The following is a 14,133-nucleotide window of genomic DNA, read 5'->3' as shown; positions in this document are numbered from 1 at the left end:
TGACGATTCCTTTCCGATTCAGGGACTAAAGTGACTAATTCCCCATAAAAATAAATATTCCAAAAAACACAAAAAACAAAGATATAATATGACCGCTACCACATGGCAAGCTTCTATTGGAGGAATTTGTGTCACACGGATTGTGCTTCTTGCACATGGTTCAGATTTCACCAAACTAACAGCCAAGTGATCCAACGGCTCAGGGTTGGTCATATTATTACTGGTAGCGGTGGTGAGCTTGTGAGAGGTGGTACCGGAGATTGAGACTAAGCTTTGACGGAATTAGGTGGTTTCGCCGGCGGCCGCAAAAAAGGGTTGAATGACGGTGGAGAAAAGACTGTTTCCGGTGGTGTTTGTAGATCCGGCGGCTTAGGCGGTGGTTGAGATGTCGGTGGTGGAGCTAGAACGTTGTACAATGTAGTGAACAGAGGTAAGCCTACGTCCGGTGGTTTTGCCGGTGGAGAAAGCGCCGGACCTGGAGACTGCGTTATTGGTTGTGAAGCTTCAGTTTTGGGAAGATCCGGCGGTCTCGCCGGCGGCTGCAGGAATGGGTTGGTGGATGGTGGATTGGTGGCCTCAGACATGGAGCAGCGAGCTTCATTTCTTCCACCATGGTTTGAAGATTTGTGTCTGCAGCTACATTTTCGGAAGCATTTTCCAGTATTTTTGCATTTGATTCATCTTCATCTTTCGGTTCTTTTGAATCTTCATCAATGAATATCTTTTGCAAATTCTCTCTCAATGATTTAAATGAATCAGAGAGCTTTTGAGATATTGCTTTCAGAAATTGACTTGAAGCTTGATCTATAGCTTTGAAGTCATTTGTAGCTTTTTCTGAAGCTTCTAAAAGATCATTCATGGAGTTATGAACAACCTTTTCTTTTGGAAATGATTCAACAGAATGTGAATAACAGTGATGAGTTTGTTGTGTGTTGGGTAGCCATAAATGTGTAGGTTGTAGGGAGTTGAATAGGAAGATGAGTTATGTGGTGGTGGAGTTGATATGGTGTTAGGGTATCCATAAATTTGTGAGTGGAAAGAAGTTGAATATGAAGGATTTTGGTTTGGTGGTGGTAAAGCTGAAATAGTGTTTGTGTTAGTAGAGTATGGATTTGGTGGTGGAGGTTGTTGTTGAATGTTGTTGCATGGGCATGGGTATGGGTATGGGTATGGGTTTTGTGATGAAATAGGTGAAATGGTGTTTATGTATCCATAAATTTCTTCCTTCAAAAAAAAAAATGTATCCATAAATTTCTGGGTAGTAAGAAGTTGAATATGAAGGGTATGGGTTTGGTGATGGTGGGGTTGAAGTTGAATATTATTTTATCATGTCTCAGTAGTTTACTTTGAGTTCAGAATGTTAGGATCGTCACTCCAAATTGTACTCTAATAAATTGTATGTTATATAATTGAAACGAGAAGTATATTTTTAGTTCGAAAATTCTCTTTATTCAAACTGAAAGCTTCGCTGCGAAAGTAGGAACATAGATATATTGTTTACGCTCGAAAGAGCGGCAACGGTATTGGACTTAGAAAATTAAGAAATTAAGTTTTAAACACAGCGAAAGTGTTTTTTAAAATAATTTAGAAAATTCAGTTTTTTTTTTGTTAAGCCAGGAGAATGGGCAGAATGGTATTCAACATCCCAACTCGGTTGGCACTCCGAAGACACTCCTATCATCTACCGTCAAACTCAGGAAATTTTATTAAAAAAAGGAAAAAGAGATTTTAGAAATATAATCATGCTCGTGAAAGCTGTTGGTTATAAGTTAAAAATCCGACAAGGAGAGTGCGAAAACCAACTGTACCTTTAATTGAGTTGAATTAATTATTTTTCAAAAGCAGGACTTTCAAGTTGTAATTCGTATCATGCGAAAGCGGACAATTACAAGATTTGACTTCTGGCACATGTACGTTAGAGTAAGCGGAATCTTTAATTTAATTATTTTTCACGAAGAAAATTATCTTGTTTTAATTATAAAAGTAATGTTTTGTGAGTATCAACGGTCGACGAGAAGTATATTCCGGTCTCTCATTATTATTGAATTAAATTCAGTATTTTATTTTCAAACACGAAACAAATACTTTTGAAACTAGTCTTAGATAAACAAAGAAACGATGTGGATTCGACAACCTCTTATACTAAAACTAATGTATAGATGTACACTTATGGCGTGTCACAATACCAATAAAACATTTTTTTTCACAAACATACTCTTATTTATTGCATTTCAATCATATTTAGCTACTTCAGCAACTATAATTAACAAGGATGTTTTAGTAAATGATACATATTTTTCCATTTCTATAATAATCGTGAGACGGATGAAGTACTTTTAAATTTGGAAGCAGAACTCAAATGAGACGCCTAATGTAAAACAGAGAGAGTACTTTTAAATTTAAATTTGGTTCCCTAAACTTAATTCATGAATACATCTGTATCTATATGAGCTTCATTTAAGTGTGTAGAGACTATAACCTAATCCATTATGACTTTGGAGGTAGATTTTACTCAAATAAAATGAAGTTTGGTTCATATTGAAGACCAGGTTGATTGAATGACTTCAAGCAACAACATCCCATAAAATAATTCTACATTTTGATTTATTCTTATTGAAATTTAATTTCAATTAACATCATTGCATTATTTTGATGCAATGGTTCATCAATCCTAAACAATATTTCATAGAGAAATGGCAGGGACACACACTCCCTAACACACTCTTTAAAACACTCCAATAAAAATTAGCCAAATCACCACTTCTTTTTATGAATTTAACCTGCCACCGGTACCACAAGTTTATTTAAATAAAAAGCCTTATTTTTTTGTACCAAAAAAAAAAAGCATTACATTTGTCCACCGTCTTCCACCAGTGTCTTTTATTTTGCAGAGAATGCAGAGAAAGAGACAACCATGGAAACCTTCATTGAATACCAATGGTAAAATGTCATCATCCCCAATTCGGCACCCACGATTCCATGCTCACCATCACCAGATTCAACATGATTCTCTTATTCTTTTTCTTTCATTTTGCAATTACACCAATTGAGAAGAGGGATGGTTGTTAGAAATTGAAGTTGAAAATGAAATTGAATTAGAACGGGAGGAGAAGGGAATTGAAATTGAGAACGAGAATGGAGAGAAATGGAAGAAAATGTTCACCCAAATCACCGTCAGAAGGAAAAAAATTGTTGCTTTCTTTGCCAAATCTTACGACAGTGTTGCAATTAATTATTTTTTATAACACCATGTATAAACTTTTGCCAAACTGGAAGAAGCCATGGATAGATCCAGAAGGAACGATGGAGTTTGTGGAGATAAAATAGAGTTGCAGTTAATATTTTTATTTTATTTAAAAAAGACAAAAACAATATGTTTTTTTTTCAACAGGTACAACCGGTTACTAGGTATAGAGAAGAAAAAATGGGATGAGGTGGCAAAATATGATTGGAGTGTGTCAAAAGAGTGTGTTAAGGAGTGTGTCTCTGGCATTTCTCTATTTCATACATTGTCAAACAAACTTTTTTGATATACGTCATCATATCTACTTAGATAAATTTTAAGCGACAAACCTCAACATTGAGAAAATATAATTTATGTATAGATTTATTTTACAGGTCTACTTGAATAATTTTCAAGTGACAACAATTTCACAATGAAAAATAAATCCCATAAATATATATTTTCTCATAAACAATTTTCATCAAACATCATTGTATTAATATTTTAATGCAATGGATAATCCATAATATACCTATATAATATTTTATAGTATCTCTCAAATATTTCATGACTCTACTATACATATTTTTCATAAATTTATCAATAAAATATCTCTTCAATTTTCTTCTATCAAGTATAAGAACCATATTTGATCCTATTATTACATTCACATCAATTTAGATGTCACTTTATCCTTTTAAAAAAGTCTTGGCAGAATAGATAGTCAAATAAACTAAAGACTTCACAAATGAAATATAAGAATGAAGAAAAGTCCAATCAAACACAAAATGATTTAATTAGAGTTTCACTTCACTCTCAAATACAATCATATATATTTCAAGAATTTCTCAAGAATATCATGTGCCAATGCATTTTGAAAAATTGTATAAACTATAATACCTTAATTTAAATTCACTTAAACAATGCATATATTAACTCTCTAATGACAAAAGTTAAATTAGTGAGATGCATATAGCTAGAATGCAACGACATGGGATAATACAAGTATTAATATGCAAAAACTAACTTTAACTAGTTCCACACCTACAGATAGAGATATACTAACATGCTTGGAAACATAAGGATGGATCATATTCATGTCATTTCAGTCAAATAACAATGCATACTACATACACAAATATACAGGATCATTCTCAAAACTAATAAAACAAAGTTAATCCCTTAGCAAATAAGGTATATATATTTATAAGAAGAGTACACACCAATTTGATCAATGATATCTTTGTCATATAAAATAAAATTCTTATAAGCCTTATCTATTAAAAATAAAACTTTCTAAAATATGAAGACGAAGCTTATTTGATTAACTCAAGCCATCGAATTCGACAATAAATTAAAGGCTTAAATGCACTTTTCACCCCTATGTTTCAAAAAGTTGCGATTTTGGCCCCCTTATAAAAAAATAGATATTTTGACCCCCTAACTTCTGGCCCTTTTTTGATTAGTTGATTTTGATAGAGATTATGCCAATTTCTCAGTCTCTAATGGTGTAAACTGGCATGAGGATAGAAGGATGCTGATAAGTGGAGTCCAAACTAGCATTGTGTAACTTTTGGCCCCCTAAAGAAGGATCCACTTACCATCTCCAATGGCCTATTGAATGTGCCATTCAACTTGTTGAATCATTGGAGGAAGACTATTGAAGATGATGTGGATGAAAGAGGGTGCTGAAAGGATTCAACAAGTTGAAAGCTGGCCCGCAAACGCCACATGGCTTGTTATGATTGGCTGCTTGGATTTTTATCTTCTTAATAATTTGGACTCAATTATTTCATTGCAAATAATTTTTTTATTTTTTATTTTTTTTATCAAAATTCATGATTTTTTTTTTCTCTATAAATAGAGACTTGGATCATTTGATTTGGACACAAAAAAAAAACCAAGTTTTTCACTCTTTTAATCTTATTATTAGCTTTTCTTTTGAAGTTTTAGATCCCAACAAAAACAAAAAAAAAATTGTTAAGTGTTTCTTTATTTTAATTTAATTATAATTGATAATTGTAATTTTATGTAATTATAAAAACAAAAATATAAAATTAAATAAGAATAAGAAATGAAAGGTGGTGGGGTAGAGTGTTGAATGAAAAAAACCATTGGAGATGTAAAAATTGAATGAGTGTTGAATTAAGAGAGAGAAAATGATGTGGAATGTTGAGAATTGAAAAAGTGGGTGTTGAAGGTTGTTGAATGTATTTTACCATTGTACATGGTCTTATATGTTATCAATAAACTGACAGTTGACAAGTTTTGGATGCCCTTGGAGTTAAGGATAGTTCCTTTTCTATTTGAGGTTGTTCTTTGTCACTCCATATTGTCATAGTTTGCAAAACTCCTGCATTGTTTAGAATATATCTTGCTAACATAAGGTCATGTTGTAGGTCTACAAAAGCGAAGTCCCGAATAGTGCAAGTTCTAAGATATAATGAAAGAAATTGTGGAGTGGATTTTGGATCCACCCAACTTTCTTGTTCTTTTCCTCCTTCATTGTTCTCATCCCAATCAGCTTGTGTCTTCTGTTAATAATAATTCATAAAACAAAATTAAACATAAAAGTTCTAACACATAAAGTTATAATAAGTTACAATTCTTAATCTTAACAAACCTGGTAAAGTTCAAGAATTTGAAGTTTAGGGCAGTGGTGAAGCACTTCTATAAACATATCCAAATAATAGTTGATCACCAAGTGAGTCAAATTATTGAAGGTAGGCAAATCATACGGAGTATATGCCTAAATTATGAAGAAAGACAAAATAAAAAATCAGTAGGAAATTCATTAAAACAAAATACAAATGAATCATATATCATATTAACAATCAAACGAACCTCCCATAGTTGTATTCTTAGAAACTCTGAATTAAAAAGTGCTTTCATTGGAATATCACAATTAACGTCAATAATATCTGCTCTAATCAACTTGCTTAAGCTTAAGTTATGAAACACTTGATTGATACTTTCTTCAGTCACCACATTGCTCGTATATACATCGCATGCCTTGAAATCCTGAAGAACGGGACATCCATCAAGAAGCAACAAAATCTCTCGTTCATCAACAAACATAACACGGTCCAAATGAAGGGTTTTTAGCGATGGAAATCCAAATCCAACTGAAGAAAACGAAAAACCATTTACATCGAACCAACTAAGCCTTAGGGTTACTAATGTTTTACAACTAAAGATAGTATCGGGCAATTTGGGGAGTAGAAAACCGGGGGGAATCGGATCATTGAGCAAATTGAGAAGGAGATGAAGATGCTTAACTTTGCGTTGAACAACAAGGTTAACCCATTTTGTGAGCTTGGGAATGCTAAGAGATTTGACATGATTACGGTCAGCTGCATATTCAATGTCGAAGATAAAACTGTCGATGGAATGATTACCATTGGCTTCTCACGAGAGCATAACATAGTCGACAAACTGATTGAAGAGGAGAATGGATTCACGGTCTCTCAATTTGATATCGGAGAAGCCGAGGAGAGGAACAAAGCGCCATAGTTGAGTCCATCTCTTGGAAAGAATGGAAGTGGTAACCGCGTTTTTGGTAGGGTTGAAAGAGAGAATGTGGCACAGGATATCATCTGGTAAATTGCTTATTCTATCCTCCCATGGCTCCATTGCTGAAAGAGGTTAGAGGCAGCTAAACAAGCAGAACGGTTTTCAGTTGGGTTCAAATTTAAGGAAGAGGGATGCTGGGGACAGTTGGTTTTACATTCAAAAATATCGTGTGCTTTTCTATAAAGGGTGTGTTTGTTTTTTTTTTTTTGACCGAATAAAGGGTATGTTTGTTACTTATTAAAAAAAAAATGATTTTGACATTTAACAAGTGTTTGTTACAGATTAGTTCAATCTTTTGAATTATATTTTCTTTTTAAGAAACTGATCTTAACATATTTTAATTTGAAGTTGTTTTAGATTTATTATAGATTTTAATTTTTTTTTTAATTGTACAGATGCAATACTCTTAAAAGATTATTTTTAGAAAAAAAAAGTGATTTTTTTCTTAAAAAAACTATAACAAGCAGGGTATAAATTTTATTTTTTTTAAAATGATTTTTATTACGGTAAATAAACGCAAAATAGATTATGATTTTTCATAAAATAAAAGTGATTAAAATAGAAGTGATTTTGACATAAAATAATTTAGAGATTATATTTTAGAGATTTTATGAAAAATCAGAATCTATTTTGCGTTTGTTTACCGTAATAAAAATTACTTTTTTTAAATAAATACTCCCTCCGTTTCGAAATGAGTGTCGCTTTAGCCAATTGCACACAGATTTAGGAATTGAATAAAGTAGTCAAATGACATAGCAATTTTACCAAATTATCCTAATCAACTATTGGTTTGTTTTCATTAAAGAAAAAATAATACTTTGGAAGTAGTGTAACATAGTATTAATTGAAGGGTGCAATTGAAAAGAAAAAGTTATTATTGCATTGAAAACCGAAAGTGACATTCATTTTGAAACAAATTTTTTTTGCTAAAGCGACACTCATTTTGAAACGGATGGAGTAATCTAGTTTGTTTGGATACAACTATATAAAAGAGATTTTTTGTTACAAAATTAGTTCAATCTTTTAAACAATATATTTTCTCTCTCCTCTAAAAAAATCTATTTTTTGAGAAGCTGCTCTTAACAGCTTCTCATTTGAAGCTGTTTTTAGATTTTTTTTAGATTCTGATTTTTTTAAAAAGTTGTAACAAACGGATGCAAAACTCTTAAAAGTGATTATTTTTGTAAAATAAGTGATTTTTTCCTTAAAAAAGCTATAACAAACGAGCCCTTAATCCATAACAAACGGGGCCTTAATTTGTTTGAATACAACTACATGTAAAAATCACTTTTTGAAAAAGAAAAAAAAATGGTTTAGTTCGTTAAATAACCTCAAATTTTAAAATCTAAAATACAACAAATTCGAAAAAAATAGAATCTAAAACGTAAAGATTGGAATGTGGAGCGGTGTTCTACAAATCGAGTGTAAACTCGTTAACTCGGAGGTAAACTCGATTTTTGCTAAAATCGAAATGTTTGACGAGTTTGATCAAGTTAACACGTGTTAAACTCGATATGAACTCGACTGAGTTTACGTTTAAAAAACATTCAAAACCTAATTCTTTTTTCAAGCTCAAAGTGCTTATATTAATGTTGAAGTGAGTTCAAGTCATATATGTAGTTCTAATATTGAAAACCTTTTATCATCTGGAAAAGAATGCTGAAGTTGGAGATGAAGACACCGATGATAATGATGTTATGAAATTTTAGAAGGGTTGAACTTTTGAAGAAATTAACTAGTTTAGTTTTAGGATAGTTTTATTAACAACTTTAGATGTGAAACTTGCTTTTTTGGATTATTTAGAGTCTTATGAAACTTATGATTTTGCAAGTTAAATTTTTATTCTTATGCTCAGTTGAACATAACTCTTTATTATGGTGGTTATGTATACTTTGACTTTACAATTATGTTATATTTTGCGTTATTGACCTATTTTCAATTATTTTTTTCTATCTCTAAAATTTCTCTGACTTCTCTCTAGACCAAACAAACTTCCTCCCCCTTGTATCCAAATCCGGACGTTATCAATGTAGATCCCTGGCGGTGGTGGTGCGACGAGACCTCGTCTCCGCACCACCGTTCTCATCCCCTTGTTTGCCCTGTTTCGCGTCCGTTTTTTCCATGTTCCTATCCAGTTTGTTCCGCGTCCAATTTTTTCGTTTTTTCCGGTTTAAGTCGCGATCTGTTACAGATCTAGGCGAAGATGTTTAGCAGGTCACTTTTTTGGTGGTTTTGGAGGTGATGGGTTGCAGATAAAGTGGTGTGAGGCTTGGGTTCACCGTGTTTCAAACCTGGCTGGCTAACCACTTGTTTTTCTAAGCTACTGCAATCTGTTTCTAGTGTTGTGATTGTCTTCAACTGGCTGAAGGTATTTTCCTGGTTTGTGGTCACGTGAACTGCTCTCTCTACAGGGATGTGGTTTTGCTTGAAAACACTTAGGCGTGGTGGATCTGTCACGGATCAAATGGAAGTTTCTTTGTGAGGCGGTAGTGCTATAGCTGCTGGTGTTGTTTGATGGTGCTATTTTTGGATTCTAGTGTCGTGACTGTTAGGGGAGAGGCCGAGCTTGCGACTTCGTGGTGGTGATGCGTGGAGGGCACTTCGGTGGTGATGTAGGTGGTGACGGACGTGCGGTGTGGAGGGGTGATGTGTGTTACTGGTCTGTGTGGTCCGTTTCCAACGGCAGCAAGTGTGGCAGTATCTCTGTCATCCACGATTAATCCTCCTTCAATGAACTTCCGGATCGTTTGTCGTCGTAAGGATCGTGGTGATTGTGGTTGTTAGCGTTGGTGGTCGTGTAGATTCAGATTTTGCTTGATTTGGTGGCAGACCCCCTCCGGGGTCACTGTGTGTCCGTTATTTTTAGTGTTTTTCGATGTTGTTTTCTGTTGTGGGTTGGTGTTGTGGTGGTGTTTCAGTTGAGGTGAAGGTGGTAGATTTGAGTGGGGGTTCAGTCGTGGTTTGTTGGACTCGAATTTGGTATCTGAACGGTTGCCAGACGGGAGCTACATTTTGGGGTGGTTGGTGTTATTTAGGTGAGGAGCCAGGTGTTTGTTGGGGTGATTTCTTTTGGAGGCAGTCTCTGTTACACGGGTCCATGGTCGGCGTCGCTAGCTCTTGTTTGCATTTTTGGATTGTTAAGGTGTTTAGGGTGTTTGGAGGGTGCATGTCTGTTGCGATGAGCCTTTTCCTTTTGATTTGCTTGTTGTTTGCACCTATCACATATCATGTCTATTGTCTTACATTTTGCGCGCTGGTGTCCGATGGGCCGGTTATTTTTGCTTCTAGATCGGAAGTTGGTGTCTAGCTGCAATCCTGTTTTGACTTGATATGGTGTTCTCTGGTGTTCCGGGGGCGAGGGGTGACCTGCTGATTTGGTTCTAAAGTCTAGTGGGCCAATCACTTTTGATTCGAGATCGGGAGTCAGCTCTTTGGCTTAAGTTGGTTTTTGCACTTTTGTTTTGTGCTCTTTCGGTGGATCGGAGGTTGAGAGGTTGTGGAACCTGCATGTTCATTCGGTTAGGAGCTTTTCGAACGTGGCTCTGCTTGGGTGTTGAAATTTGGTAGTTTTATTTTGATGGGTGTTTCTTTGGGGGTGAGTAGTGACGATGGGTGGTTGTGGATACTGTGTTTACAGTGTTTTGTTTCTGTGAAGGTGTTCGTCTTAGGTGGTAATGTGTTTAGGTGGGTTTATCTTCAGGGTTTTGTTTGGTGGTTAAGGTGTACCGTTTATATGCGGCACCATTTGTATCTTGTTTCGTCCATACCTCGCATCTTGCGGGGATGGCGTTTAATAATATTTGCTGATTCAAAAAAAAAATTGACCTATTTTCAATATTATATATGTTAGCTTACACATGTCATATATATATAATTTTTATATAATTTTAATTTTAGACAAACTCATGTAAGTTTACAAGTCGAGTTTATATAGATAAACTTTCGAGTTGTAAGACCTTACGTGGAGCAAGCTGCAAAAGTTTTAGCAAAAAAGTTTTAAGTCTTGGATGGGTATTAGAAGGAAAAAAAAAATGCATCTACAGGAAGGGAAAGACTTGAACACGTGTCCATCAACAAATTTTAAATTTTTGTCTCCAGAAACACACTTTGTGAATCAAATTCAAAATCAATGTGAAGAATCTCCATTAAAGATATCCCTTGTTTGTAGTATCCACTTCAAATATTATTGTGGCGATGTTGATATTATCGGGATTAGGGGTTGCACAGTCTTTCATCATTTTGAAAAATTGACAAATTTGAAGTGGACATGCACATAGTGACAATGATATGCACTAATGATATAAGTATAAGTAGGAGTTGGGAAAAAAACCAAAAAACTGAACCGAACTGAATCAAAAAAAAAAAAAATTGAACCATTAGGTCTGAAACTGAACTGAAACTGTTCGGTTCAGTTCAAAATAGTTCAATTCAATTCAAAACAGTTCGGTTCAGTTCGGTAACTAAAATATGATTTTGTTTGGTTTTTTTATTTTATTTTTCAACGGTACTAACAATAACAGTTCAGTTCCGTTCATAACAGTTCAGGTTGAAACAGTTCGATTCAGTTCGAAATATAAACAGTTTAGTTCAATTCAATTATTTTAAATTTAGCAAATAGTTCAAGTTGGTTCGATTTAGTTTTCATCCTGAACCAAACCATGCCGACCCACCCCTAATAGTTACATAATTTTCTTCCAAGTCAAATCTTATTTGTGGACCTAAGGACATAAGGCAAGTTACGAAGAATATCAACAAAATTTTCAAAAATTCAGTTTAGACCTTTACCAAAAAATTACTGAGATTCAGTTTAGATCTTTACCAAAAAATTACTGAGAATACGAGGTAGTACTTCTTATCATAAATATGGGATGAGAAATAGTCTCAATGGGTCCTGCTAACGCAATCCCTTGTGACTATATCAGAATTTCTCGTTATAGTAATTGAGTAAAAAGAAAATTGACTTGACATCATCATAAAAAGCTGGAAAAAAGTCTAAAACAGAAAAACCAATTTAACTACCTACCACTGGTAAGCTACCAGAGAGCATAACAGAACTAACAAACTAAATCAACAATTTAACAGTAGACTTCATCAGTCCACAATCAACTATTCCTGTAAATTGTTCATGTTCCAAGCATTTCTAACACAGAACATGGATAAGTGGAAACAAACAAATTTTGAGCTTATTTATCTAACCCCAAGTGGAAAGAAATATTACCTGGTCTACTCTAAAATATTGAGTATTCATTAAGCACAAAAGATGCAACACTTGCTATTTAGAGGTACCCAAATATATAACAGTATCATCAAGTGAATATCAAGTACAAAATTTGCATTTAGGGTGCACAAAAGATACAGACTTGGTGGCAGCTGGCATAAATATGACTGAACAAGGAAAGGTGCAAAATTTTCACATATAATCTAAATGAATCAAGACGAGTAAGCCGTTATATAAGCAAAAAAATTACCAAGTTCATAAACAATAAATGAATTCAAAAGCACAAAAAGAATTATGATACTAATACTAGCTTATATGAAAAGTACAAAAAGTTCATAATTAAACTACTATAACATCATTCTATCATCTTAAAACCTAGTTAAGGAAAAAAGGGAGCGGTATTAGCAAAAACAACTAACAACGAACTTGAACTCGCTCGAATTCGATGAGCGACCAGTTGCAATCTTCTTTGACTATGAAGGCAGCAGGCTCTGCAGCTTCTTCAATGTCTTCCGCTTTGCGAACACCGAGTCTCATCGAACCTTTATACATAAGTATCCTTGCCTTGCGCACTATAATGGTTGATCCCTCTTTGACTCGATTGATTTTATCACGGCCAATCGCTCTGAATATGATGATGCCAGTTTCGTCGCCTACGAGAGACTCAGTCACTGGTATCTTACCCTTACGAGACACATCCTTGACATTGATCACTTTCACAGTCAAGTAGACGTCTTCCATCTCAGGGCGTAGGTCATGCACCTTGATGAACACAGGTGTTAGAGCCATAGTTAAATCGCTTGAAAAAAAAAAAAAAATACTGAGAAGAGAACGAGTGAAAGGAAAACAAGTGATCGAAAAACTGAAAAACCGTGGCTATGATAAAAGTGTATAGAGAGAGGGGAACAATAGTATGTTTTTCCTCTAAAAAAAATAGGTTGTTTTTCCTCTAAATAGTTATCTCCTAGAAAATAGTAACAAATTAGGTTGTTTTTACTCTAAAAATACTATGTTTATCTTTTCCTTTAAAAATGATGTTTATCTTTTACAAACAATATAACAAAAATAATAATAAATTTCTGATACTCCCTCCGTCTCAGATTAACTAATCATTTGCTCATTTCCCACGTATTAAGAAAAATGTATAAAAATAAATGAGAGAAAAAAATGGTTTTAAGTGCTCTTGTTAAGTATTGGTGTATTCTCCACTATCATCAATGCAAAGTGAAATATATTGAATTGGGAGTGATGAAAATAGTATTAATTAGAGTTATAAAGGGAAAAAAGTAATTAATATTGTATTGAAAAGTGAAATGACTCAGTTATTTTAGGATTTTTTTTTTTTTTTGCAAATGGCTCAATTATTATGGGACGGAGAGAGTATATTTCGATAACACCAATAAAATAGTATTTTTATAGGTAAATTTTTTAAATGATATAATTGGAGTAATAAAAAATACAATCCAATAAAATATCTTATTCCCTTTATACAATACTAGCGTTTATACGGATACGGAGTGCCTTCTTTAAAAAAAAAAAAGACAGACACGGGGAGTGCTCTGTATGCTATTTTTATTGTGCTAGAGTATAAATTAGGGTCCTCATGAGCTTAGCTCAGTTGGTTTGGACAATGCATAAAATATGCAAGGTACGGGGTTCAAATCCCGGCCAATCACCAAAAAAAAAAGTATAAATTAGGAACAATATTTTTTATAAAAATTTAATTAAAATTATAGGTATAGATAATATATATTCTGCACTTCTATAGTGTAACAAATTATACTTATCTTTTTCAATGGTATCAACAATATAACAAATATAATATCTTCCAAAAAAATATAACAAATACCCCCTCCGTTTTTTTAAAGTGTTGTTCGACCGCGGATTTAAAATTTCTATTTAATTGTCGTTTTGGTATTTCAAGGGTATGATTTCTCACTTATATCCTTTCTCAAGTACTCTTTTATTTTTTTAATAAAACTAATTAATGCTATCTATTTGGAAAATTAAAGTTTGTTATTTTTAACCAAGTTTGTTTTTTTTTAAACAATGTTTTTTTTTATAAAACAAAATTTGTTGTTTGTTTGTCTTCGATGGTCAAATCTATTCCCATAATCCC

General features: G+C 33.6%; 2 pseudogenes; both read right to left on the bottom strand.

The window, feature by feature from the left end:
- Positions 1-5,466: 5,466 nt before the first annotated feature.
- On the bottom strand, positions 5,467-6,856 carry LOC146924266 (F-box/FBD/LRR-repeat protein At5g56420-like; annotated as a pseudogene).
- A 5,572-nt stretch (positions 6,857-12,428) lies between these two features.
- On the bottom strand, positions 12,429-12,803 carry LOC146924265 (uncharacterized protein At4g28440 pseudogene; annotated as a pseudogene).
- Between the last annotated feature and the right edge of the window lie 1,330 nt (positions 12,804-14,133).

This window comes from Medicago sativa, chromosome 5, assembly GCF_051527215.1.
Source record: "Medicago sativa cultivar Bolivia chromosome 5, Bolivia_mono, whole genome shotgun sequence".
NCBI classification, from domain to species: Eukaryota; Viridiplantae; Streptophyta; class Magnoliopsida; order Fabales; family Fabaceae; genus Medicago; species Medicago sativa.
Note: the sequence above shows the minus strand (reverse complement) of the source record. Positions and strands in the feature narration are given on the sequence as shown.